The sequence below is a fragment of the Cupressus sempervirens genome, chromosome 10 (assembly GCF_028749045.1).
Source record: "Cupressus sempervirens isolate cs-2001-9-10 chromosome 10, ASM2874904v1, whole genome shotgun sequence".
NCBI classification, from domain to species: domain Eukaryota; kingdom Viridiplantae; phylum Streptophyta; class Pinopsida; order Cupressales; family Cupressaceae; genus Cupressus; species Cupressus sempervirens.
The window spans coordinates 673,391,108-673,397,107 of NC_143127.1; the positions used below are offsets into that span (position 1 = coordinate 673,391,108).

General features: G+C 33.6%; 1 pseudogene; it reads right to left on the bottom strand.

The window, feature by feature from the left end:
- Positions 1-6,000, bottom strand: part of LOC149535612 (putative chromatin-remodeling complex ATPase chain) — a 38,747-nt pseudogene extending 32,747 nt beyond the window's left edge.

Here is a 6,000-nt window from a genome sequence, read left to right on the forward strand (position 1 = left end):
ACTATCTCACTCAGTTAGGGTTTGCTTCTGTAACTCATCCTGACCTAGGGTTTTAGTGACTTTAGCCTTGGTAAGCATAGGGAGACCAGTAATATGATGAATCATTTTCTTTGTAATTAAAAATGGCTGCTTTAATCACAATTGACCATTATGAACCTGGCTTAAGATATACCTAATCCATTTAATCTAAAAATTTCATGGCAAGTGAGGAATATGGGTTAAGCCTTTTTCTTCTAGGTGTTTATGCTTAGGTTTAAGAATTCCATCCACATAGAGTTCATTTAAGGCATTGTCCATTTCTAGGGTTCCTATCTCCTGAACTACACATTTAAAATGAGTTCTAATGTCATTGATAAGAGTACCTTGGGTGATATCTACGATTGAGCTCTAGTCAGGTCGAGGGTTTCTATGATTGCTAGCACCAATTTGAAGTCTGGGGCTTTCCATACAACACCTCACAACATTTCAAATCCTTTCTTCACCTTGCTACTACTATTCGATGCCATGATCGCTTGGTAAGATGAGAAAATTCTTCAGAAAACCTTTGCTGCAAATTCTGCTCAAGATCACTAGGATGCTCAAATTGCACTATTTGCAATATACAAAATTCATGGTGAAAATGAAGTTGATTTCCTTCCTTTTGATGAAAAACTTCCCATAAATGCTAGGTATGATGAGAGCCATAATGACATAGTGTGTGATAGCCTGACATCCACTATCTATACAGATCACTCAGTAGAAGCTTGTAACTTGGTAACCAAACATAACCTTGTTACTCCTGACTTCACTCGATAGAGTCCATGACCCAACCTTATTGTATGATTACTAATACTAAACTTTGTGATCCCCTTGTATCTAAAATACTAATTTGGATCTTTTCTTTCTTTCCAATTGGAACTATTTAAGATGTGTCTTTGAAAATATATTTCTAGTTCTTCCTTAAGAACTTAATTGGAAATGGTGGAGTCATCCACTTCTTGAGTGACTTGACTACCATCACTTGGACTAGCTTGCTCAGGTAGATTTAGGAATACACTACTATCTCATCTGCTTCGTGATGCTATCAGCTTTTGCTTTCTTTTCATCTTCAACTCTACCTATATTCATGCAATTCTTAGCTATATGACCAAGTTCACTACATGTGTAACATCTTATGGTAGTATCCTTTCTTCTCATGTGATGTCTAACACAATCATGCCAATGTGTCCACATTCTCCACAGTCCTGACATCTACACCATGTGTTGTAGTCCCAACCAAATATTTCCTTTACAAATTGTTTAGCTAGATTGAATGGTTTAGATTTTCATTCATATGCCTTGTGACCTTCTTTCTTACATTTATGCAACTTGCCTTCAAACTTTGGTTTCTCCTTGCATTCATTAGCTTTGTGATCATGCTGACTGCAATTGTAGTATTTTCCATTGAATTTTTCCTTTCTCTTACTCCAACATTTGTTTGATGTATAATCTATCTTACCATAGTAATTTCAAGTAGGTCTTTGATTCCTTTGAGTACCTTTTTTAGAGGATTCACCTTCTTCTGTGTATCCAAGTCCTGCTTTACCCTTTTGCCTATAAAGATTCTACTCATTTAGTTGATTCAATTGATCCATGTTTGCTTGGGATTTCATTACTCTCTCATTGAGTTGCTTTTCAAAATTTAGATCAAATTTCATCCTTTCATTGATTTTCTTTTTAGTGTTTAAATCATTCCTTAACCTTTCATTTTTAGATCTTAGACTCATGATTTCTTCATTTGCATTGGAGAACTGATTGATAAGACTTTCTTGTTGAAGGGATTGAGTTTGAATTTCATTTTTCCTTACCTTCAGGTCTTCTTTTGTCTTATTTATTTGTTCTAAGATTTCACACAATCTTATTGACTAAATTTTTTGTTCTCTTTTCAATTTTCTTACTTCTTCTTACAGGGAACCATTCTTTTCTAGGACTTCTTTGATTGCATCATCGGCTTCATCTGAATTGCTTGAGGGGAAAAAATCTTCAATCTTCTCTTCAATACATTGGTGGTCATTCATTTGATTTTAAAGTTCCTTCTTTCTTTTTAGGGGTTGGGCAAGATGCTCTTTTGGTTTCTTCAGTTGAGCTATGGCCATCTCTAGATATAGCTTTTCATTGTCAATAGCTTTGTCAAGTCTGAATATCCCCATTGCCCTTGATCTTTGCTCAAGCTATCAAACTTTATCCTAAGAACCACAACACTCTGATACCATTTTTTGGAAATATTCAAGACTAGCAAGGTTACTAAGAGGGGAGGGGTGAATCAGTAACCTCAAAACTTTTCACAAATTCAACACTTAATAACATAATCCAATTATCATAGATCTAGTCTACTGCATGCATGAGAAACTAAAATCATAACATATTTTAAACACAATATTTGGTGACCTAGAAACCTTCCAAATAGAAAGTAAAACTAGGGTGGGGATGATACCCACAAAACTTCAATAGTGCATCATAAAGCTGGCCTGTTAAGGCTTACAATGATCACTTATGATGATCTACTCTATTAGGAGCAATTATGACTGTTGGGTCCACCTTGTTAGAAATTTTACAAACATACAATGAAGTATGTACTTGGTAAAGAGATTTAAAGAAAAGACTGTTAAGTCTACCCTGTTAAAGGATTTGAAGTTGATTCACTTATTAGGATGAAACAATATATCTCTTACTTCCAACAGAATTTTTGATTGAGATCCTTGAAGTACTAATCACCTTTGTGTGATAGATGTAACTTGACTGCTCTTGATTTGACCTTGCAATACACTTTAATCTACTGATGATTCACATTTACATTCTCTTCATTTTATTCACACTCACTCTTCTAAAAATCACTTCTCTTGGGTATGATACAATACATTACATATATACCAACCCAATTCACATAATTACAAGGTCAGAAAATACACAAGTTGACACTAATATTATTGAGTCTACCCAAATGTAGAAACTCAGGTTCTGAAAAATGACTTGGTGAATTTTTTATACATAGCATCCACTATCATTATTTGGCATCATCATGCACTTGATAGAAGTAGAAGCTCAGTCCATACTAATCACTTCAACATAGTTTCAAACTCAGTATATACTAGTGACTTAGTAGATACAGTGTAACTTGGTGAAAACTACATTCCACATTTACCATGCCCTCACTCGGTAAACACTAGTCATCTCATCACTTGGTTAACACTAGCTTTGCTTCACAAGAACCGATGACTCTATAGACACTACAAAGCTCAAAAAATATTGAACTACTTGGCAAGAACTACTGGTCTTCACACTACTTGAATTCACTTGGTAACCATTGGAATGCTTGGCCTAAACTATAAAAGCTTGGTAACCACTAAACTACATGGCAACCACTGAATTGCTTGGTAAACACTAAAGACTATTCAAAGAGCTTGGTAACCATATAGAATCTAAATAACTGTTGTCACTAATAACAAACTTGACTTAATGCCAACACATATAGAAAATTTGACATCAGTGACAAAACTATGATTGAAAACATACAGTTTTCTATCAACAATTTTCTTATCAAATGATCTTTTCAATCATATGTCAACAATAATTAGCGAAAGTAATATATTAAACCTACAAGTGTGGCAAAACCCAAGATAGTGTCAAATAGAACCTACAGTGATATGCCAAACCAACACTTACCTACATTTGTGACTAAATGGTCTCAAGTGGTATATGGTGGTCTTGGCTTAGCATCTTCGAAAAGATATGGATGGTTACAACATTTTCTTAGTTGCATAGCAATATTCAGTAGGCTCTTACGCTCTCCTATAGCATTGACAATCTCGAAGTCCTTTTGAAGAAGGGCTTGATAAAATTATTTTTGCAATTCTGACATCCCTTCTTTCAATATTGTTTCCCTTTTAGGGGGAAAACCCTTCTCAACATTAGATTTAAGCCTCCACAATAGAAATCGTCAAAGAACCTTCAAGTGAAAATTTTTTTGGCCAAGGAGACACATTCTCAATGCATATTAATTACCAAAAAAGAGTAGATAAAAAAAGAAATTTGACTAAAGTACCTTGTGAAGCTGTTGGACAACTTCTTATTGATTAGTTTCACCAGATATTTGAACCATTCATCAAAATTCTCAGCAGAGCTAAAAATTTCTATGAGTAAGAAATTTGGTAATGACCAAAGTTCATGGAGATTTTTCTAAAAGAACAAGAAAATAGACCATTTAAATAATAGTTAACATATAAAAAGGTTTCTCATACTAGCTATAAGAGTCATTCGTATTGGACCAACACCCATAGAGTCAAGTTACTTGTTAGCATAAAAATGTCATAGGAACATAATATAAGTCTTCAAAAGTCTAGAGATGCATCATACTTGAAGAGGTGTCCCAGTTATAAGAAGCTTGTAATTGGTGCTGTATATTCTCATTATTTTTGCAAGAAGTGAATTTTTATTCTTAATTCGATGTGTCTCATCAATAATAATGTATTGCCAATTGAATCATTTAAGCGATGTTTTTTTCTTTAATTGCCATCTCAAAACAAGTGACACACACATCAAATTTCCTTAGTACCAACATATTTTCATGGATGTTTTCCTGCATAATTTAAGAAGGCCAAAAATCATCAACAACTAATTAAAAATCCTTTAAAAATAAAATAGGTTAAAGTTGGGCAATTATAGTCATCAATAAATACAAATCCTTTCTTCTTGGCTTCTAAGAAGCTTCACTGTGCACAAAATTGGATAGAATCATCGAATCTCATTCATCCAATTACCAAGGGTTGATTTGGGTGCCACAACCATGTGTGGGCTTGATATTCCTTAAAATTTGTGTAAATATCCAAGTAAGGAGATTGTTTACAATGTTTTTCCAAGCCCCTATAAAATAAAGAAGAAAAAAAAATGTTTAATGCATTTACATAAAGTCCTTTCTAGAAACAAACTTCATTCAAATAATAAAATAAGTTTAGAGAATGTCCACTACCATTTCATCTATAAGTATTCCATTTATCTCATTTTTATACAATGAGATCAGCCAGTTCAAGTGGGTTAACTGGTAATCTCTTATTTTGCCTTGAATACCTGAACATAAACAACTAAAAAAATAGCAAAAATCACAAATGATGTTTCCAAGTTAACTATGAAGTAGAATAATTAATTGCAATAGACAACAATAATCTAGATAGCTAGATATTTGATATTAGTAGAGCTCAAGACAATTGAAATTGTCCAAAAATTGAGAGCATTTTATGTAAGGATGAGATTACTACTTTCTTCCTTCTTGGGTCGTGAATTCTTTCCACATAGTGGATGCATCTCCGTGTTGTTACATAGTGAATAACAATAACTAATTCTTGTTAAAAGACCAAATGATATTAAAAAAAATGAAAAGTCCCAATTGCATCTTAATAAAGATACCAAACCATAATTTCACTCCTCTGACATGTCTTAGTTCCTAATTTCATATATCCAAAATGTTTGAGAAATAAGGCAAACAAGTACCAAGAAAATGAATGTCACTTAAACATAATACAAAGAGAATTTGGCATCTAGCTGAAGGAAGAACCTACTTTCTAATGAAAGAAGGTTTGTGACTCATTTATCAAAAGAACATTAATAGGTTACAGGAAAGTCTCCTCTTCAAATTTGGCCAAACAATGTGGTCTCCATCTTCATGATCACAAAATAAAAACTTATCCTATGTGTGTAAATTTCATAAGGGAGAACACACCAGATGTAATTACTGGAGAAAAATGCTAGCTAGAGGTACATTCTTAGCAAACAAACCTTAGGTGTATTGTTAATGTGACCACTCAACTCAACAAGAGAAACATCCCTCTCCATGTTGGAGCAACCTACACTCGTGTCCTCCAACAATGAATCAAACTGATCATGTGAACTACCAAACACATCTTCATAGTTTTCAAATGTGAGATCAACATTTGACATATTAAAACCATCAACATTATCACCGCCATCATAGAGGACAAGATCTTGCAT